This window comes from Dasypus novemcinctus, chromosome 14 (assembly GCF_030445035.2).
Source record: "Dasypus novemcinctus isolate mDasNov1 chromosome 14, mDasNov1.1.hap2, whole genome shotgun sequence".
NCBI lineage: Eukaryota > Metazoa > Chordata > Mammalia > Cingulata > Dasypodidae > Dasypus > Dasypus novemcinctus.
In genome coordinates, this window is record NC_080686.1 from 13,005,192 (window position 1) to 13,029,431 (window position 24,240).

The 24,240-nt window shown below is 35.0% G+C and overlaps 1 protein-coding gene across 4 annotated transcripts in view; it reads left to right on the forward strand.

Moving 5' to 3' along the window:
* SNTG1 (syntrophin gamma 1) overlaps positions 1 to 24,240 on the forward strand; it is a 956,656-nt gene that overhangs the window by 643,905 nt on the left and 288,511 nt on the right. The window lies entirely within an intron of this gene.

The following is a 24,240-nucleotide window of genomic DNA, read 5'->3' on the forward strand; positions in this document are numbered from 1 at the left end:
ATGTTGACATGAAAAAACATAATGTCTACTAATAATCTTGGAGTTAGTATTGACTCCCATGTGGAATGTGACACATTGTGGGGCAGACTGAGTCTTTGAGGTCTGTTATCTGTCAAAAATTTGATCAGAAGATGGATTGTAGCTTGACTAGACCATGTAATAACTGGTGATCAATTCACATTATGTGGTCTTGGGAGGATGCTGTGTATAGTGGCAGATATGAAGTCTTTTGAGGTTTGTCTTTTTATTTTCTTCACATCAAAGAATTATTCATTTAAATACATCAGTCTAGATATTAGCATTTGTGTATATATGTGCAAACATACAGCACATGATTTTTTATTTCTTTTTTCATCCCTGAAATGTTCTTTTTATTTACTGCTTTCCAAGTGTGTGGATTGTGGACATCTACATGTTTTTTAACCATTATTTTTTAAGGAGTTTTAGACTACAGAAAAGTTACGTAAAAAATATAGGGGATTTTCATATATCCCACCTGCTCCCCTTCTCAAATTTTCCCCTATTAATAACATCTTTAATTAGTATGTTACCTTTGTTAAAATTGATGAACAGATATTGAAGCATTGCTAATGACCAAGGTCTATAGTTTACATTATGGTTTACACTTTGCACCATACAATTTTGTAGGTTTTGACAAAATGTATAATGGCCTGTATCTGTCATAGTAATATCATGCAGACAATTCCATTATCCCCAAAATACCCCATGCAACACCTAGTCATCTCTCCCCCTCCCCTCAGAATGTGTGGTGACCATTATCTTTACCTCAATGTTACAAGTTCTTCCATTACTAGAATAATAATAAGTCTACTTTGGTCCATGGTTGCATTCCCCCCTCATGTTTGCACATTTTTCAATCTTGACGATTTTGGATGGTGATGTTCACTCTGCTTCAGATTGAAAGGGGCTTAGATCCCATGGGGCAGATGGATGGAATTGTCTTGCTTGCAGTTGTAGATACCCTAGTATCTACTTATATGCAAATCAAGCAGGTACTTTGGAATTATCCTGGTTCCAGTCCAACTTACTCCACTTACTAGCTGGATTATCTCAGTTTCATTATATGTAACAGAAGATAATAGTTAAATTTATTTCATTTCCCCACATGTAAATTATATGAATGAGGGTAATCACAGCTACCTAATCATGCAATTTTGAAAATCAGATGAGTTGATGCATATAAAATAGATAATACAGATTCTGGCACCAAGTCCAGGCTCAAAAACTGATATTAGTTTTATTTATATTTATGCAGTTATGTATAGTCATATGCAAATAACACAGAGTAAAATCTTCTAAAGCAGGGACTGCTGCCCAAAGCTTATAATTAAGAAACATGTTGTTAATGTTAGGTAGAATTTTGCAAAGATATATGTGGACAGAAGACCTTCAAAGCAGAGGGGAGATTGTGTGCAAAAGTACCGTGCTATGAAGGGGCATACAGAAATTGGGGCATGAAGAACTGTGTTCCGAGTTCTTTAGTGTTGCAGTGGAGCAGGATATAAATGAGTTGCACAAAAAAGACAGAAAAAGAGGCTTGGTGACCTATACACCATTAACAGAGGGAAGTAATTGAGGAGGAAGGTTAAGTTCCTAAGAGACATAAGATAAGAGAGAGAGAGAGGAGAGAGAGGAGAGAGAGAGAGAAGAGAGGGAGCTCCAGGAAAGCAAGAAGCTGAAATCAATGAAACCCAGAAGAAAAGAGAGAGACCAGCAGACACCGCCTTGTGCCTTGCCATGTGGCAGAGGAGCCAAGGATTGCCAGCAGCCGGTCTTGGGGAAGAAAGGACAGCCTTCATGATGTCTTGATTTGGACATTTTTCCTGCCTCAAAACTTAAGCAAATGAATTCCTATTGTTTAAGGTGAACCCATTTCATGGTATCTGCTTTGAGCAGCCTAGGAACCTAAAACATCTTCTCTGAGTATAGTCCAGCAACAACAACACCTGGAACAGTTGAAGTATGATATCTATGTCTTCAGTAATGAAGAGGTGCACAAATCCTCATATTCAGAAAGTCCAGTGGCTCCCAAGCACAGTTGCACGAAAGGACATGTTGAGATAGGTATATCAGAGGGAACCTGGAGGTCTCAACAAGACTGGGAAGTGAGGTGGGCATGGGTTATTCAATCTCCAAGCACTGGTCCAGCAAAGGGGGACAGCAAAAATAATATTTAGAGAGATGGAGAGAGAAAATGTAACAACATCTTGTGAATTTCAGTTAAGAGTATGAGGGTGTATATTAACCATTCTTCCAATGTACCTGTAGATAAGAAGTTTTTCAAAACAAAAACTTCTAAGAAAATGACTCTCTACTATTATTTGAACTATAAAAAACTGTATAAAACTTTCAAAATTAAGCTACCAATACAGGACAGATCTTTAACTTCACAAAAAAAGCCGAGCATACATTTTTAAAAAAATTTTCCTGCTCTCATCACACACCAGTAAAAATTTTGTGATGGATAGGTATCAAGACAGGACCTAGATATTGGTTTATTGAAACAATGATGTGTAGTTGCATTCGCTGATCAGTTATATTGTTTTTATTGATAACTTTACAGATATTCTATACTTTAAAAAGCTATATTAGGTTTACACAAATGCATCTTTATAACATATAAATGTAAAGGACTAGAAGGATAGGGTCACCCTATATGCCTATCATCAGCTTAAGAGGTAGACTGCTGAAGCTCAGAGGTCCCCAGTGTTTGCCTCCCTGGCCCACTTTTTCTATCGCCATTCCCAGAAATTAGTCTGCGTTTTTTGTTTATAACTCTCTTAAATTTCTGTTTCTTAATATCTGTGTACTACATATAAATAATAGAAATTTATAAATTTCTTCCTAGTCATATAATTAATATATATATAATATATACATGTACATTCATGTATATCTATATGTATATTTCTGTTGCACTTTTTTTTCATCTTGCAAAAAGGTTAACAATTTGTTTTATTTTATTATATTTGGATCCCGCAGCTCCCACATGGAGTTTCAGGGATTTGAGAAGTCTGCCATCTAATTCTTCATTCTTGTAAGGAATGTCCTTTCGGAGCACTTTGATGCAGCTATCTGACAATGTCTTTTTATTTACTTTGCATGGGAATTGTGAGACTTCCTGACTATGAGTATTTGTGTAATTCTTCAATTCTGAATTATTTGGAGACATGATCTTTATAAATATCGCTAATTTTCTGTTCTCTGGGTTCTTTCCTTCAGTCACACCTAGATGTGTGCTTGATCCTGAGATTTCATGCTTTCATTCTTTGTCATTATTTTGCTCCTCTCTGCCTCTCTGTGGAGTACTGAACCTAATTCAGTCTTCGTTTAAATTCATTAACTCTCTCTTGGGTTAGATTTAGCCTACTGTTTAACCTATTTATTGAATTTGAGTTTCAAATTATTATGTTTTTCACTTTTAGAAGTTTTGTTCCATCCCATTTTATATGTGTTTCACAATTTTTTGTAGTCCCTGCCATACAGACAATATTCCCTGTGTTACTAATCATATTAATAGTCCTATTTATGTGTTGTGTCTGGTATCCCTTAGCTTCAGTCACTTGACCTGAGACAATTATTTGTCCCTTGCTCATTTGCTTGTTCTCTGTAGTTTCCCTCACTGTGCTCTGTTTCCTTCTATGATTCTTTCTTCACGAGCGCGTGTTTCTTGGCACAGAGCGTGAGGATTCCTTGGGGGTTTGGTTCTATAATGTATTACACAGGCGGCGTTTGCATTTGCTCGTGCCAGGTGCCTGAGGATATGAGCAGCCCAGGTATTCTTCAAACTGAAATCTCAGGTTGGGGAATTGAGACTGCACATGTAGAATGAATCTCATTCCAAACCCAACTCTGGGCCAGTTTATGTTTACAAATCTTCAGGATTATTGTTTTTTAATTATTTTATCCAGAACCAAGTTCAAAACAGGCAAAATTTCTATGATAGCTCTGTGGGTAGTGGGGATTTTTCATACTTATGCAGGTGAACTTGACGCCACTCCTCACCTCGCCTGAGTCCCTGACATGGTGTCTGCTTCTCTCTTTCTGCCTTTGACTATTCATGTGTGTTTGTCTTCATTATAAAATCTTATCTGGGGGCATAAATATTTGCTAAAACAATGAATGGACTGCTGATCTGGATATTTGTTACTTTTCTAATTCAGTTGCCTAAAAAATACCAATGAACTTTGAATAATTATCCTGAACGAGCAATTTAAGTTGAATAAATACTCTCTCTGTATTAAATTTTTAAAACACTAATCTCTAAAGAAATATTCTGTGAGTGAATTAGTATTTTTTAATTGCAAAGCATTTTCATTATTATTGCCTTAATAAGCTAGTTCTTAATAAGATAGTAGTGGAAAGGAGCATAGTGATAGTCTAAAGATTATAGATTTAAAGAGTTTATATTGCTTCTGTATAAAATCCTTTTAATTAAATGTGTACTATCTCAATGAGACTGGATATAGATTGGTATGCAAAAAAAAAAGTTCTGGAAATACAGAATTATGGTGCACTACCAGATGAAATCAAATAGATAATGTAAAAATAAGATCCAGATAATTTATATAAATTTTATGCAACTCAAATTAACATTATATATTAAAGGCAAAAAATTTTGATCAAATTTCCTTATTTTTGTTAATGGTAGGTATGTGATTTTTCTTCCCATGGAGCTGATTTTATCAGCTGATTTGGTACAATGAATAGAGAAATTTAATGTTAAAAATATATATTTTGGGGTTGGAGTTGTCCTGGGTGGTGCTGCAGGGACAGTTACCAGACATTGTATGTCCTCCCATGACCCACTGGGTGGACTGGGGGAGAGTGTGGGCTATGGTGTGGACCATTGACCATGAGGTGCAGCGGTGCTCAGAGATGTATTCACCAAATGCAATGAATGTCTCATGATGATGGAGGAGGTTTTTGCTATGGGGGGAGTAGTAGGGTGAGGGGGTGGGGGGTATATGGGGACCTCGTATTTTCTGAATGTAACATTAAAAAAATAAATGAAGAAAAAAAAAGTTAAAAAATACATATATACTAAGTTTTCTCCTCTCCATGTGAGTAAAATGTTCCTTTTCTAGTTACATTATATGAGACAGTTCAATTCTGTAATCAGTCTTATGAGATCCTACTTAAAAGGGACTACCATAGAAACTGTTCATTCTTACTGCTTCCATGGAAACAAGGTAAAACAAGCAGTTAAAAGAATTTCTTATTAAAAATGAATTTTGAATAGCCATAGCGCAGTTGTAATCATTCAGTTCTAAGAGCAGTAAGGAAGGAATAATTGGCGTTTATCTCTATAAACTGATAGCTGTTAATGTATCTAGGCATTGAGGAAACTAGCAGTAATAATGACAGCGAGTGATTATAGTGATAGCCTAAAATGCTGGCTATTTAGAGAGCTCAAATAATGAGCCACTGTGGGTCATCACCTGCTCTTTCTAGCTTAACATTTCCACCTTTACAATTTCAAAGTTTTAAAATATTTAATTATTTTAGATGGTACAATCCTTCATCTGTGGTATCTGCTTCTGTAGTCTTAAGCAATAACACTCCGAATATGTTTTAAATTTTATAACCATCACTAGGTACATTGGTTATTACAATGTGTATGCATTCAGTTATAATCTGTGGTATGTGGGGCATTTGTTCCCACACTAAATACTCAAGGACTGCAAGGGAGATTACGTGCACAGTTATTTGTGTGCAGGTATGTGTCAGGCCCTTTGTTTCTTTCCATTCTAAGAGCTGCCAACTTCATTACTTCCCTATGACTAACATACAGTGGACTTCAATCCATACACCAATACCTGAAAGTTCTAGGAAAACAAGTGAAAATCTGAGACATTCTTAAATAAGAGCATAGATTGTGATATATGGATTAAATAACAGTAGTGATTTACTTTGCTTCCCTTAGGATGTTCAACTCTTCCAAATAGATGAATTTGCAGATGAGCTAAATCTTAGGCATTTGAGTTGATTATATAGTTAGCTGTTGCTTAGGACTTTACCATTTGTGGAATAATTATAGATGGATTATTTTAGATTTCTGTAACCTCATTATTTTGGAAGAGCATTTGTGTCATCATCTTCATGTCATAACTCATGAGTTGAGGCCCACATGATCCTGGTACCTTTAAGTTCAACCCATTGTGTGTGAGAGCTGGTGCTTAATCCCAGGCCATTTATGCCCTACCCCCATGTCAGAGCACTAGAGTCAAGATGTTGATTCTGGTTTTCACCTTGGCTTAGCACCCAAATAACTGTGAACATAGTACTTGAAAATTCTGACATTCAGTGTCTCAGTGCCTTAAATTGTAGGACAGGAATAAAATACCTGTTCTGCCTAATTCACAACATAGCCTCACAAGTCTTATGGAATGATATATTTGAATGCACTTTAAATGCTGTAAATTGTTATAGTACATGAGGACATATTTTTCTTGTATTTGTAAAATGTTATGGAGGAGGAAGCAGAAACTCCAAGTGGTTTTTAAACCCACTGGGGTATTGCATAGCACAGTTTTAACCTATACTAAATTTACTTTATATTTGTATATCTATTTAGGGATATGTATACATACTTTCAGTTTGGACCTCCATGCAATGTTATGCACATTTCTAGGTAGCATTGATAAAATTGAAGTGATTATTTATACAGCTCAGTGGAAATGTCTCTGTAATTAGTGGAATAGGCAGAATGCTGACCCTACTTGATCTTCCAACTATTTTTCTAAGTCATAGTGATTTACCTAAAAGAGATCTAACTTCTTTTTCAGAGTGTACCAGAAAACATCTGTACAAACTTAAATACTTTACCTTCTCTAGACTCTGTAACTGTACCTTAAAATGTAGAACTGAACTTATGAAGATGCTTTTGTATAATGTTCTATGATTTACTTTTCTCCTATATTTCCTCTAAGTCGTCTCTAATGGTTGATCCTAAATGTGATTGCCTTTAAAGGGTCAATGTAAAGAAGACTACCTCATCTTTCCTGACCTTTTTAGATTACTATACCATATTACATATCTTTAGTCAATTCACTTTCCCACTCCATCAGACTGTTTCATATTATCTACTCTCTTCTCAAAAATCCAATAACTTCCCTCCTGTTCTTGCTCTTAGGTGCATCCTAATCTACTGACAAAGACTCAATGAAGCAAGGGACACATCACTCCAACCACTATTTCTATCTCCCTGCCTGTTATGTGCCTATATACATTGTCTCTCTTTCTCTTATCATAGATGATCTATCTTTTCTCCTATATATGATCAAACCATTTTGGTATACACTAAATCCAATTCATATATGCATCTTCAATGACATTGCTTCAGCAAATTATGACTATATATATTGCATAATCATATTTTCCTTGTCTATTTGATAATTTCAGCCAGCATAGATTCTTTTATTCCTATTCAAAATCTTACCAAGGTTTCCCATGTCACATATAATGTCAACATAATATAAGCACTCAAGACCCTGTGTTGGACAGTGCCCCTATCTCTGACCTCATGTTCTCCTCATCTTTCACTGGGCCTGAACCACAGTAGTCTTTTGCATTTCCTGAGTATACCCTGCAACTTTCACCAAGGAAGTTATAACTTATTGGTACTCTGTGCCTGCAATTGTCTCAACTAGTTAGCTGTAATGCTTATTATTACCTCAGCAAAATCCTTTGGTTAAATGCTACCATGTAAAAGAGGTCATCTTTTATTCCCTTTTTATTACTATTAAGTTCTATCTCTCTGGCACTTTTTATTGGAGCACTTTCACCATTACCTCTTCCCCCATTAGAATAAAAACACCTTTCAGGGAGGAATCTTTATTTATTTATTTTAATCTTGTTTTTTTCTCTGTTGTATCTAGAATGGTCAAACAATGCCTGCCATATAGTAGCCATTCAACAACTTTTTGAAATATTTAGTATTTAAAACAAATAAAAGAATAAGTACATATTTCTAGTTTAAATTCTGTATCAGCTATGTTGAACTATTATCTACTCATTCTCCAATTCCAATAGTTCATTAACTCTCTTCATGATTTTTGCTGACAACATTCTTATAAAGTGTTAAGTTTATAATTCCAACTTGCTTCTTTATAACTCCCCTTACATTCCTTCCAAAGGATATTCACAAACATCCTCACAAGAACTACAATAGAAAAATGCTATCTCACATAAAGATAGGGTGATTTTATAGGCAGAGACAATATTTCCAGCACAAATAGGAAGAAAGGGAGTCTTTCATGAATATAAGTTAATTAAGGCTCAGTGTGTAAAGACATCATTGTGAAAAAAGTCTAAAAATAGAGTCTAAGAGGGGCACAAAACAGATGAGATTTGCAAAAATAAAAATAAATGGTGAGAACTGGCAAAAGTTGATGGGATAAGAAACAACTGAATTAGCAGATCTGAGAAATCTAAAAGCTAAAAACCTGAAATGGGGATGGGGAAGGCTAATATAGTCAACACGAAGTACTCATGTCCCTAACTTCAAATGTTGGTAAGGCTCAAGAATGTCAGGCTCCAGTTTTTGTTTTTGTTTTTTGAAGTCCTGGAAGCTGGAATGGGAAGGACTAAACACAGGTTGGTTGAAGCTCTGTGTTTTAGTTTGCTGAGGCTGCCAATGAAAAATACCAGAAATGGATTAGCTTTTATAATGGGAATTTATTAGGGTAAAATCTTTTCATTCTGAGGCTGTGAAAATGTCTAAATCAAGGCATCATCAGATCATCAGAGATTCTGTCTAACCAAAGGCCAGCTGCTGGTGATCCAGGACTCCTGCCAAGTGGCAAAGCAAAATGGCAGCTGGTCTTTCCTTCTCCTCCATACTCACTTTTTCTCCAAGCTCAGCTGTAGGGGATTAGGTGTATGGCTCCTCTCTCTCTCTCTCTCTCTCTACCTTTCTTTCCCCTCCTCTGGGCCTCCTTGTTTCAGCCTCAGCTGCTCTGGTGGTTCTAGCCTTCAGCCTCTCTCTCAGCTTCCCAGGGTTTCTCAGTGTTTCTGTGGTTGCAGGTAATCCTGGAGTTCTCTCTCACATTGCAGAGTAAAATGGCAACTCTCTTTCTCTGTGTGTCTCTGCATGTTTCTCCATTTTAAGAGGACTGTGAACTACCCTGGTTTATGTGTCACTGAAGTACTCCAACCAAAGTTTCCCAACTGAATTCAGTCCAATCAAAGTATCCCATATCTACAGGATTGGATCAATTGAAGAACATAATTTTCTGAGGCCCGCAAAAAACTTGGACCAGTACACTCTTTTTGGAAATGTTTAGACACCTATCTTTCTTTCCTTAGCAACTGTTCCTCTTTCCCCAGTCTCTGCACCGAATAGTAAATAAATATAACATTTACTTCTGAAGAGGGTGGCCCAGTAGCTCTGGAAAACTGGCCTGGGTGAAGCTGTTGTGAAGCATTGCACTGAAAATGAAGTAATTGCAAACAGATAGATACCTATTTGGCAAATATGGTGGCATAAGATTCTCTAGGGTCTCATTCCCTGGCAAAATCTTTGAACATGTAACAGAAACTGGCAGAGCCATTTTCCTCAAAACTCTGAAAACAGTTGAAGGATTGCTGTAACTGGGTAAGTGCCAAATCAGGAAAACACAATGTAAAACTGGTAGGAGAAGCTTGTTGTGTCACTGCTGTCTCCTCCGTCACACCTTGTCCCCAGCATTATATGTGAAGCCAACCTGCATTCCCTTTGGGGATGCCTGGTCCTGTTCCAGAGGCTGTAAAGTAACTTTTGGGTTCGTAGGGCAACTTCATGTTGGATGTTATCTATTGAGTGACAGCCAGAAAGATTGAAACAGGAAATGCAACCCAGGCTTGCATTCCCAGAAATTGTCCTGCAAGCAGAAGCAGTTTGTTGACAGGTAAAGCAGTACTCTCAGAAGGAGAGTACCAGGCAATATATAGCTGATTTGCAAAGACAGCGAAAGGAGTTTTTAGCATTAGTTTGTTCTTCTTAGATACTATCACTCAAGGAAATCTTTTATCAATTCACTAGCTGGATAGACATTTAAGGAGCAGACAACTGAGGTACTGAGTCACATAATTAACAAATATATAAGAGATAACTGTGTATATTAAAAGGTACTAAGTGTAACAAAGGATTGCAAGACAAATAAAGAAGAAATGATGGCCATTCCAAAGGAACAATTTAAAAGTTCAAAAACTGTCAAGAATAAAGATGAAACTTTGAACATACCAGACAAAGACTTCTATTAAAAATTGATTTTCAGTATACTCAAACAGACCAAAGAAAACACAGAGACAGAACTAATGATACCAGGGAAATGGTAAATGAACAATATGAGTATCTCAGTAAAGAGATAGAAATTTTAAAAAGGAATCAAACAAATACTGGAGTGGAAGACTACAATAACTGAAATTAAAAATTCCCTAGAGTATTTCAGCAGATGATTAGACATGGCAGAAAAAAAGGAACCAGGGGACTTGAAGATAAGAAAATTGTACAGATTCTGGCCTAGGTACAAAAAAAAAGAGTAAAATAAAATGAACAGAGCCTCACAGAGACCTGTGAGACAACATCCATCATACTAGTCTATGCATTATGGGACTCCCAGAGGGAGAAGAGAGAAAGGGGCAGAAGGAATACTCACAGGAATAATGGAAGACAACTTCCCAAATTTAATGAGAAATATAAATGTACACATTCAGCAAGCCCAACAAATGCCAAACAGAATAACCTTGAAGAGAACCAGACCCATAAAAATTTGTAGTCGAACTTTGGAATGCCAAGGTCAAAGAGAGTCTTCTGAAACTGCAAGATCAAAGCAATATGTATGTACAAGGCAACACTAATAAGATTAAGTGCCAAGGTATAATCAGAAACCATGGAGGAATGAAGGCAATTTAAAGAAATATTTACACTGCTGAAAGAAAATATTTGCCAACTTAGAATTCTAAATCCAATGAGACAGACTTTAAAAAATGAGAGAGTAATTAAGACAATCCCTGATAAACAAAAGCTGAGGGAGTTCATCACCAAGAGACTTGCCCTGGAAGAAATGCTAAAAGGAGTTCTTCAAACTGAAAGGAGAAGGCACTAGACAGTGAATTGAAGCAGGATAAAGGAAGTAAGACCTCCTGTAAAGGTAACCAGTTTGGTAATTTAAAATGCCAATAATATCATTTTGTATATTTTGTATGTGACTCCACTTTTCCTTTCATACATTTCTAAAATACAAATGCATAAAAAATAATGAAAAATCTGTGGTTTTGGACAAACAATATAAACAATATAATTTGTAACAAATGCAACAAAAAGGTGGGAGAATGGAGTGGTAAAGGAGCATTGTTTATTTATGCCATTGAAGTTACAATGCTATCATATGTTAGTATATGATTGTTATAGATTGTTAAATTTAAGTGCCATGGAAACCAGAAGAAAATATCTGAAAAATATATTCAGAAAGAAATGAAGAGAGATTGAAATTGGTACAATAAAAAAACAAAATCTAATGTATAAATATTTCCTCTTTGGAAAAATGTCTATTTAAGTTTTTTCCCAATTTCTTAATTGGGTTTCTTGCTCCTTTATTGTTGAGTTGTATGATCTCTTTATATAGAAAATGAGATATCATTTCACACTGCATAGAATAGCCATTGCTAAAAAACAGAAAACAATAAGTGCTGGAGAGGATATGGAGGAACAGAAACACTCCTTCATTGTTGATGGAAGACACTTTGGTGGTTCCTCAGGAAGCTAAACATAAAATTGTGATGTGATCCAGCAATTCCTATGCTAGGAGTATATCCAGAAGAACTGAAATCTGTGATGCAAAGAGATATTTTCATACTGATGTTCATAGCAGCTCTATTCACTATTGTTAAAAGATGGAAAGAAAGAAAGTGTCCATCAGCCAATGAATGGATAAACAAAATGTGGTATATTACATACAATGAAATACTATTCAGATGTAAGAAGAAATGAAAGTGGAACATGTATGATAACATGGATGAACCTTGAAGACATTATGCTAAGTGAAATAAGCCAGATGCAAAAGGACAAATATTGCATCGTCTCCCTAATATGAACTAAATATGAGGAATAATTGCATGGAGTTAAAACCTAGAGTATAGGTTATTATAAAATAAGAGGAGAGCTGAGAAGGGGTGCTGAGGCTTAATGAATGTAGAAGTTTTAATTAACTTGACTGTTAAATTTTGGAAATTGATAGAGTTGGTGGGAACACATTATAATGAGTACAACTAGGGCAACTGTTTAATAAATGGGCTTGTGGCTGAAGAAGGTAGTCTAGGAATGTAAATGTCAATTGAAAGAATGCTTGAAAATAATCTTGGGACTAAATAGAATAGTGAATCTCAAGGTGGATGGGAATTGTGGTTAACAATGAAAATACAACAATGTTCTATGAACTAGAACAAATATACATCACTATTGCAAGGTGGTAAGAATGTGGAGAAGCATGGAAAAATACAATTAATGTAACCTATGGACTATATTTAACAAAAATACTGTAATATTCTTGCATCAATCCCAAAGATATACTGTGTTAATTATAGGGGTATGGAAAAAAAATGCCAAATGTATGCTGTAGACTATAGTTAGTGAGAGTAGTCTGAAGATATTATCTCATAATTTGTAACAAATATTCCACAACAATATGGTGTGTTGTATAGGAATTCCACACATGTGCATGATTGTTATGTGAGTTAACTTCTCAAATAAAAATATATTTTTTAAAAATCTAATGTACCTGAATGTAGACATTAATGGAAAAATTTATGTACAGCAAATGTATATGATTTACAAAGACCAAAGACCAAAATAGGAGAAGAAAGTCCTGTATTATCAATAGCTACTTTAAATGTAAATGGATTAAAATCTCTAGTAAAAAGGCCAAGAGTGGCAGAATGAATAAAAAATATGATCTAATTACATGCTGTTTGCAATAGGCTCAACTTAAATTGAAAGACACAAATAGATAGCTGGCATAGCTATACTAATAACAGATTAACTAGACTTTAAGTAAAAAAAAAAAACTGATATGACAAAGTAGGGGGCATTGTATTACTGATAAAGGGGTCAATTCAACAGGTAGACAGAGCCATAAATATATATGTGCCTAACAGTAGAATGCCAAAATATATGTAGTAGACACTGACAAATTGGAAAAGAGAAATAGATGGTTCTGTCAATAGTAGGAAACCTCAGTAGACCACTTTCAATAATGAATAGAATATCTAGCTAGAATATCACTAAATAAATAAAAGGCTTGAATGATACAATAAACCAAGTAGGCCTAATAGTCACATATTGAACGTTTCACCCAACCGAAGTCGAATGCATATTCTTCTCTAGTGCACATTGGTTATTCTCTGTGACGTACCATATGCTAGGCTACATAACAGACGTGATGATTTCTAGATGAAGCTAGAAATAAAAAACAGAGAGAGAAATGGAACCCACATAAATATGTGGAAATTACACATAACATTCTTAAACTGCCAAGAGGTCAGAGAAGAAATCTCAAGGGAAATTAGGAAATATATTGAAGGAAGAGAAAATGAAAACATAACAAACCAAAACTTATGGGATGCAGCAAGGTGCTGAGACAGAAACTTATAGTGCTATATGTTTACATTATAAAGATATAAAGACCTCAAACCTGTCATATAAGCTCACAAAAGGAAGAAGTAGAAAAAGAAAATAAAACTAAATCCAAACTAGTGGAAAGAAGGGAATAACAATTAGAGTGGAGATAAATAAAAGAGAAAATAATATAAAAAAGAGAGAGATCAATAAAACCAAAAGTTGGTTGTTTGAAAAGAACCATAAAATGAACAAACCTTTAGCTAGACTGACAATGAAAAAACTGACACAAATAACTAAAACTGGAAATGAAAAGGGATATTACTATCTAACCCCACAGAAATGAAAATATTAAAAAGAATGCTATGACCAACTGTATGCTAATCTATTAGATAATTTAGATGGAATGGACACAATTCCAAATTCCAAATTCTACCTCATTGACTCGAGAAGAAATAGAAGATACCAACAAACGAATAACTAGTAAAGAGATTGAATCAGTGAGAAACATAACAAAGCAAAACAAAACAAAAAACTTCACAGCGACAAATAGCCAAGGACCAGAGGGCTTCGGGAGTGAATTTTATCAAACATTAGCTGCTAGTAGTAATATATCAGAAATGTGTTGGCTTTTACATTGGGAATTTATTTAAGTTAAAAACTTACAGTTTTGAGGATGGGAAAATGTACATATCAATACATCATTAGATACGCTGTCTCACCAAGCTACAGTTGTGGGTGATCTGTGGCATCATCTGAAGTTGCTTTTCCTCCCAGCTCAGCTTTAGGCAATCTGACACATGACTCTTCTATCCCCTCTCCTTCAGGCCTCTCTCTCAGTCTCTGGGGGCCTCTTTCTGTGTCCCTGACACCACTGATTCCAGTCTCTGGCTTCTGCAACCTCGACTCAGCCTCTACTTCTTTGTGACTTTCTTCTCTTGTCTCTACTTTCAGTCCTTCATTTATAAAGGACTCCAGCAAGAGGACAAAGACTGGCCATGGGCCAGCCTCATTGAAGCAGTCCAATCAAAGGCCCCCAACTGAATCCAATCCAATCAAAGTATACCACATCCACAGAAATGGATTAGCTCCAAGATGATGATCTTTTCTGGGATCCACAAAAAGCTTTAAGCCATCACACATTCCTGCTCCTACTCTTTCAAAATTTAAAGGGAGGGAATTTTTCATAACTCATTCTGTGAGGTTAACATCACCGTAATACCAAGGCCAGATAGAGCTACCACAAGAAAATTACAGACCAATGCTCTTCATGGATACAGATGCCAAAATTCTCAACAAAATTCTATCAAACTGAGTCCAACAGCAGGTGAGGTGAATTATACATCATGATCAAGAAGGATTTATCTCAGGTATGCAAAGCTGGTTCAACATGAAAAAAATAAATTAGTGTATTTTACCACATTAAAAAAATGAAGAGAAAATAAAAACAAATAATCGTCTCAATTAGTGCAGAAGAGGTATTTGACAAAATTGAGCGCCCTTTCTTGGGAACACTTCTCAGAAAAATATGAAGCTTCCTCAACATGATACAGGGCATATATAAAAAACCCATGACATAATATTCAAAGATGAATGACTGGAAGCTTTCCTTCTGACATCAGGAACAAGGAAAGGATACCCACCATTACTGTTGTCATTCAACATTGTACTTGAAGTTTAAGCCAAAGCAGTTAGACAAGACAAAGAAATAAAATACCCATAAATTGGAAAGGAGAAGTATATCTTTCCCATTTTGAAGAGGAAATAATCTTCTAAGTAACAGCTCCTGAAAAATACAAAGCAAAGCAAGTAGATCTAGTAAACCAATTCAGCAAATTTGCAGGGTACAAAGTCAACACCCCAAAATCAGTGGTGATTGTATACATTAGTGATGAATAATAAGCAGAGGAAAACAAGAAAAAAATCCACTTGCAATAGTAACAAAGAGAATCAAATATGTAAGAATAAATTTAATGACACTTATAAAGGAATTGTACTCAGAAAAATACAAACCCTCGCTAAGAAATCAAAGAAGATCTAAAGAAATGGAAGAGCCATATGTGTTCATTGTTTTGAAGACTAATATTGCCAAGATGTCAATTATACCTAAAGTGATTTACAAATTCAACAAAATCTTAATCAAAATTCTAATAAACTTGTTTAAAGAAATGGAAAAACTAGTACTAAAAATTTTATGGAAGGCCAAATGGGGCCCAAATAACCACAACCATCTTGAAAAAGAACAAAGTTGGAAGACTTAGTTCCCAATTGTAAAACTCATTGTAAAGCTATAGTAATCAAAACTGCATGGTAGTAGCACAAAGTCCAGCATAGAAACCAATGGGATTAAATGAAGTCTTCAGAAATCAGTCCTCACAATCTTGAGCAATTGATATTTACAGATGAATGGATTACCAAACTGTGTTATTTATAGACAATTTCCATTATTCAGCAGTAAAAAGAATGAAATTCTGATAAATGTGACAACCTGAATGAAACTATAAGACATCATGTTGAATTAAAGAAGCCAGAGACAAGAGGTTGAATATTGTATAATTTCCTTTATATGAAATAATTAGTATATGCAAATTCTTAGTGTCAGAAAGTAAAATACATATTATCAGGGCCAGGTGGAAGAAGGGAATTAGGAGTTAATGCTTAAGTGGTAGAGTTTCTTTTTGGGTGATGGAACGGTTTTGGTAATGGATGATAGTGATGGTAGCACAGCATTGTGAATATAAATAGCAGCACTATATTGAATATAACAGTATATAAAGTGTTAATAGGGAAAATGCATGAGCGTGTGGTGGGTAGGAACTTTGTACTTTTTGCAACATTTTTTTTCTGTGAATTTAATGTGGTAGTTTGAGCCTTTTTTTTGACTCCTGAAAAGTTTATATCATTAGAGCTAATCCATTCCTGTGAGTTGAACCTATTGTCAAGGTGGGACCTTTTGATTAGGTTGCTCTAGTCAAGAGCCCAGTGATTAGATTACTTCAGTAGGGTATGATCCAGGGTGGGTCTTAATTCTCTTACTGGAGTCCTTTATAAATGGGATTAATACAGAGAGAAAAGACCCAGCAGCTCAGAGAGGAACCAACAGAAGCAGAGAGAGAAAGCCAGGAGAGAGCAATAAGCTGAACTCAATGGAAACTGGGAGAGAGAAAGTCATAGAAGGAGCAGCCAGAAGCTGAAAGCAATGTAGACCAGTAGAGAAGGCAGAGACTGGCAGACGACACTACCATGTGCCTGGGAGCCCCCATCTTTGGGGAGAGAACATTGCCTGATCCTTGATTTGGACACTTCTCAGCCTTGGAACTGTAAGCTTTCAAGTCAATAAAACCCCATTGTAAAAGCCAACCCATTTCTGGTATATTACTTTTGGCAACGTTTACCAAACTAAAATACCTAACTTATGCACAGAAAAAGAAAAAAATTGAGCGATGATCTATTCCAGTCACTGTCCCTCACGTATATCTCTTCTGCCCCTAGGTTTCTAAGTCCTTGGCAAGTAAATGGAGGATTTGTTTGGGGAAAAAAAAATTAATCTCAAGAAAAAATGCTTAAAATTCAGTGAACAATTTTACAGTGCACCAATTAAAACTCTGGCCATGTACACACATCTTCCCACTATCATTTTTATACCATGCATGAATAGGCATTGCAAAGTCATTAATAAACAAAATGAAGGTGTCAATTAAGAAAGAAGACATGGGTCATTACATTCCTTAGAAAACAATTAGAGGTTTAAAACTATATGTATGTTTTACTTTGATAAAAGACAATTAGATCAAAAGAAAAGAATAATTAGAGAAAGCAAACATTACTATAATTCTATCAGTGGAACGTGAATAGAGGAGAGTGGCAGTTAAGAGATGAAATAGAAGAGTTAGAATAAGCTCATGGCAATGGGGAACACTGGACCAATTCATAAATCCAAGTCATCATTTCTATTCTGCTGAGATCAAGTTGATTTACAAGCAGCTGATAATAGTGTGTGACATGTAATAAGTCCTCTTTACATTTAATTCTTTCGTTTTTTAAAGTAGACGTCATAATTCAAAAAGAATTAGGTTTATAACAAAATGACATAGTACAGAGAATTCTCATACATCACATGCTCAGTTTCCCCTATTATTAAAATCTTACATGTGTATGGTAAATTTGTTATTGAAAAAAATTTTTTCAATATGTTAAAAATATTTCAATATGTTAAATTAAATTTTTCAATATGTTAAAATTAAAAATTTTTCAATATGTTAAATTAATATGTTAATATTAATTAAAGCCCATAGTTTATTCAGATTTCCTTAATTTTTACCTGTTGTAGTTATGTCCAATCATCCCATCCAGGATCCCACATAATATTTAGTTTTCATGTCTGCTTGTCTGTGATTGTTTCTAAAAATTTTCTTATTTTTGATGACCTTAACATTTCTTAGGCTTATTGCCAGGCATTTTGTAGATTCTCTCTACTGAAATTTACCTGATGTTGTTCTCATGATAAAACTGGGCCATGTATTTTTGATAAGAAGACCACAGAAATAAAGTGCCATTTTCCTCACCTCATACCATGAGAACATACTGTCAATATGATTTATCACTGTTTTTATATTGACCTTGATTACCTGACCCTGATCTCCTCTAAAGTTACTCTTCCATCAGCAATTTTAATACTATACTTTTTGGAAAGAAGTAGATATACATAGAAGGCAAGTAAGGAATGGGGAATTACCCTTCTTCTTGAGCGTAGAGTACTTACATCAATTATTTGGAATTCTTCTGCCATGTGATATTTGTTTACTTTCCCAATTTGTTTATTCACCTAATAATTAATTGATGTCAGTGAAGACACATTTGTATTTAGTTTTTACTCTGAACTATAATTCAATAATGCTTTCTTCATGTTATTACTTTAATGGTCCCAGCTTTGACCATTTAATTACCTAGGAGAGCATGTTTATTTTTATAAGAGTCTGTCAAACTGTCTTCCAAAGTGGTTGAACCATTTTTAAAATTCCAAAAAACAACGAGAGAGAATTCCTGTTGATCAGAATCCTTGCCAGCATTTAATATTGTCAATACTTTGTATTTTACCCATTCTAATAGGAGTATAGTGTTCTCTCTTTTTGCTTTAATTGCAATTCTCCAAAACAAGTAATGCTGAACAACTTTTTTAGGCTTACTTGCTATTTGTATATATTTTTGTGAGGTATCTCTTTAGATATTTTACCCATTTTTTTAAAAAAAACTGTTTTCTTATTTTTGAATGTTAATAGTTTTGTTTGTTTGCTTGTATATTTTAGATAAAAGTCCTTTACCAAATATGGTTTGGGAAATATTTTCTTCCTGTCTGTGGCTTGTCTTTTCATTTTCATAACAGTTTTTTTTTTGATAGAGTAGAAGTTAATAAATTTAATGAATTCTAATATTATTTCTTTCTTTCATGCATCATACTATTGGTGTTGTATCTTAAACTTACCATTTATTTAGATCATCTTTGATTTCCTTCATCAGAATTTTACAGTTTTCCCCAGTCAATAAATATTTGATTAGATTTATACCTAAATATTTAAGTCTGGTAGCTAATTCCAATGTATTGTGTTTTAAATTTCAAATTCAAATTATTCATTACTGGTATACAGGAAAGCAATTGACTTTCATTTATTACCTTTGTATGTAACATTTCTATAATCACTTAGATCAAGGAGTTTTTTTGACCAAGTCTTTGGAATATTCTTCATAGACACTCATATTCCTTTCCAATCCGTATGCCTTATATTTCCTATTCTTGTCCTATTGCACTAGTTAGCACTTCACTTATGATGATGAATGAGAGATGTGAGAGTGGACATACTTCTGCTGCTCCCAATCTTAGACGGAAAAAATCAGTTTCTTGTCATTCCCTACCATTTTACTACCTTGCTCCCTGATTTTTCAGTTCCCTCATTTCTTTAATCCTATATCTCCTTCTGATCTCAGGCCGGCTATTGTAGAAAGAACAGGGAGAGTCAGAGAACTGATTTTAAATTATGCTGTAGACCTGAGGCATGTTAATCAACTATTCGTAGTTAAGATTTCTCCTCTCTGCAGTTAGGATGATATTGCCTAGGCCACTGGCCTGTTATGATTGTTTGAGATAGTGCTTAAAAATGTCTATTCATTTAACATATGAAGACCCAACTTTGATTTAGGTGCTATGCTAATGCTTGGAATAAAACTGTGAACTTGGCTCAGTCCCAGCCCACAGAAAACTATAAGTGAGAAAAAAAAGTCAAGAGTACAGCCTGCTCTAATGAACTATCCTAACTGCTAGGAGAGTGCTAAACAGACATAGCAGATTTTTAATAATTAGAAGCTGTATTTTTAATTATTATTCCTTTTTCAAGTTTATTCATTCTTCTTGAATTGTCAAAAAGAGATAATGACATTCTTTACCTCTGCTATATATCATAATACAAATTCAATAAAAATAATCTTCAAGCTAATAACCTCTAATTCCAGCATTGTTCCCACTTCTTCTACTTTTCACATATCTCAAAAAATTCTATATTTGAAATATATGATGTCAATGTTTTGTATTTGATTGGGTGTATTTATGTAACTATATAATTCACACAAGTATATACATACATACATACTATATAATTCGCACAAGTATATACATACATACTTCAAACATAATATGATATTCCAGATTGCAGGAGTGATAATAATTATGTTTTTATATAAGGCACACTAAGCATTTATTTGTTTACTTTTTTAATTAACAAATTTTTTTTACATTTCTCTCCCCTTCCCCGCCCCCCCCCCAGTTGTCTGCTCTCTGTGTCCATTTGCTACGTGTTTTTCTGTGTCTGCCTGTTTTCTTGTCAGCGGCACCAGGAATCCATATCTCTTTTCCATTGCATCATTTGCTGCATCAGCTCTGGTGTGTGTGGTGCCATTCCTTGGCAGGCTGCACTTTTTTCGGGCTGGGCAGCTCTCCTTACAGGACACACACCTTGCTCGTGGGGCTCCCCTATGCGGGGGACACCCCTGTTTGGCACAGCATTCCTTGTGCGCATCAGCACTACACGTGGGCCAGCTCATCACACAGGTCAGGAGGCCCTGGCTTTGAACCTTGACCCTCCCATGTGGTAGGCAGGCACCCTATTTGATGGGCAAAATCCACTTCCCACTGAGCATTTGAAAAGAGCATTTTATGATGTCAATGCCTATTAATAAGATGTGCACTAAGTCTTTATATAGTCCAATATTATTTATGGTCCCAATCATTTTCAGTTTGTAAAGAATAGGCATATTATAAAGAAAGACATTTTATTTATGTGAGAGTGTAGGAGCATCAGTCTGAATTTTATGTTCTAAAAAATACCCAAAGGACAATTCATTGTTCCTTTGACAACATCCCTTACGGCACTCCAGATGACTTAACTAAATGCAACTCTAGACCAGTTACAGGTTTTCTCTGATATCTGCACTGAGTAATTGAAGTGATACATTAATATGACCTTTCTTACTTTCATTTTGGGGGTGAAAGGAAGAAACCAGATGAGGTGAAGCAGAAAAGGGAGAGAGTGGCAGAGCCAACACAAACATAAAACAATTGGGAGATGTCAGCATGAGGCCACGCACAAGAGTTATTTGCCTTTTATGCTTCCTGCTGCCTGCAGTGACCAATTTAAAATTTAGGTTTTAAAATATATAGTAATTTGTCTTGCCCATGTTTCTTAACTTCCTTAAAAAGTAACCAAATGAAGCAATGATACGCGGAGGTGCTGAGTGGCACGTGCTCATGTGCTTAAAAAAACATTAAGATAAGTGCTGTTCTGGGATTTTCAGCACTTTCTGCTGACTCTTTAGTCTCTCCAAACTCCTCTCTGCATCAGCAATTTTGTATTTGATTTGGAACATGTTCTAAATATTCTCCACCAAAGATTGGAAGGCAGACTTGTAGGGAATGAAGAAAGACAAGCCACCTTTGATAAACCCAGTGGGCTTGCTGTACCTCTCAAAGGAAAGCAGTACTTCAGCTCACACTTAGCTGCTGAGCAGAACTCACGGACCAAGTTGCTCTCAAGGCTAATAATGATTGCTAGGCAAGATGTTCTAGGAAATTTAGGTGATGGCATTTGGTAATTAAAATGCATTTGCTCTGACAGATTTAAATCTATATTTTGAGACAGCTGATGTAGGTTGCCTGAGCTGACTGCACTGATGGTTTTGTTACTATTTTAAGGAATCAAGGACATATTCCTTATGGAGAAGGGATTTAGGGAATAGTTTCTGACATCCAAAAACTTTACTTTAGTTTGATAAGTAGTTTTGTGAAAGTATTTCTCCTGTCAGCTTTGTAAGAATAAAGATCACCATTTAAGTTATGTATCCTTAAGTATGAATCATCCCATATTGGAGCTAATCCAAGATGTACATATGTGAGATGGATATGTCTTTTTTCAATTATAGGGTGTTTCCCAAAATATTTAGTTAATTTTACATTAGACTTTGTATATGTATAATGCATGTATTCACCTCCATTTTTACTTTTGTACATGCAGCTATGTATATAAGCATAGACTTTGCAATATAAATGATAAAATATTGCATATTCTTATACCTGTTGTGATTGTACCAATGGGGAGGGATACAATAATATGCTTATAAATGAAAATAGAGTTTATCGTGTTACCTAATATGAAAATTGTGGGGTTTTTAATATTTTATTTTTATTTTTTAATATTAAATGCTATTTATTCATTGAACAAATATATATTGAGCACGTACAACCTTTAGGTACATCATTATAAATATAATAAAATGGGTTAATAATATAAAAATTCCTGGGGGGAAGGGACATTATTAACTATAAACTCTATGGGAGACATTTTTGCAGAGACTTGAATTGTAGAGGTCAGTGAAAGAGTATTTCATGGAGCAAGAATCTTCGTAAAAAGTTCTGAGTTTGGGTAAAATGTGTCCTGTCCAACCCAGAAAGAAAGTAGAGAAATAAAATGTATGTGCCTGGAAATTAGTAACCTGGGAATGTGTTTATATTAGTCAGCCAAAGGGGTGCCAATGCAAAATACCAGAAATTGGTTGGTATTTATAAAGAGTATTTATTTGGGATAGAAACTTACAGTTACCAGGCCATAAAGAAAATTGCGTTTTATATTTCAGTTTTCTTTCTATAATTTAGAATATATGTATGAACTTATTTGTATAAATAAATTTTAAGTATGAAGTTATTTGTATAAATAATTTTAATGTTGACTAAAAAACATAATTTGATGACAGTTTACAAGAGTAAAATCAGTATTTTTCAAGTATTTGAAATTATTTAACAGATTTTCAAAAGTGAAGGGAATTTATGTTATTGAATGCTACTCATTTAATCTAATGGATTTTTATTAAATATATTCCTGTCACTAATCAACAGAACATATTTTATAAATCAAAGCGAATACTACTTAATATACCTTACTTTGTAGTATGGCAATCTTCTTTAAGCATTACTAGGTTTTCAGTTATGAAAACTAAGTATTTGGCTAAATGAAGAAAGCTTATAATGTGCGAAAATAGTGAGTCCCTGTAGAATCAGGGATGTAATGACAAAATTATGTATTCAAGTGAGAGAAAGAACACAATTATGAAAAAGAGAGAACAGTATTTAGATTTGGACATGAATAATGTATCTAGATACATTGAATTGTTGTGGAGATACAGAGACCAGATACTAAATACCTATCTCAGATAAAGTGACAGATAGAGGGAAAGCAGGATGGGTGTCTCCAACAGTGACGGATAGAGGAAGAGCCTTCAAGCAGGTTTAGGGAGTGAAGCAGGTTGTGAATGGGAGCATTAAAGTCTTCCACATTGCTCCAGAAAGGCTGCCTTAAACAGAAGAATATTTGATTTTTTAATCGGAAATTAAGGGATTTGCCCACATGTGGTTCTTTCTGATTCTACATCATCTATGTGGTTTTTAAACTTCAAAAGCCAGTCATTGAATTATTGTTCCCATTATGGAAGGAAAAGGGAAATTGATTTTCAATATTGATAATGCCATTTGAATGATTGCTTAAGCGTATAATCCATTCTTTGCTCAAACGAGCACTCGTTTTGAACCTAGTATGCTCGTAATTTCAATTTTAGACACAGACATGAATCATTTACGTGCTTGAGCAGAGCTACGTCCCAGTCCAGCTCTCAAGTCTCCACCAGCAAGACAAGCCGAGTGAGGGCGTTAAGACCTTCACTCATAAAAACAGTATTTAATAATGATTTCAAGTAACCAAAAACTTACCCTTTCTTATACAACAAGAACCATAATGAGAAAAGGAGAAGAGGTGTAAAAGTTATCGGAGCCACTGAATGTCCACGTTGAAAGGATGGGCAAAGCTTAGGACTGTATAACACGGGCTTTCAGGGCTCCCGGTAGGGGAAGATGGACTGTGGGTAACAAAAATTGGGAGAACATTCTCTCGTGAGCTACAGCAAATGTATATTACTGACCAAGGGTGTTGAAGATTGGGGGAGTTGGGTGAAAATTACACCAAATGTAAACTATGCTCTTTCATAGTTTGTAACAAATGTTTCACAACAACGCAAGGTGTTGGTGGTGG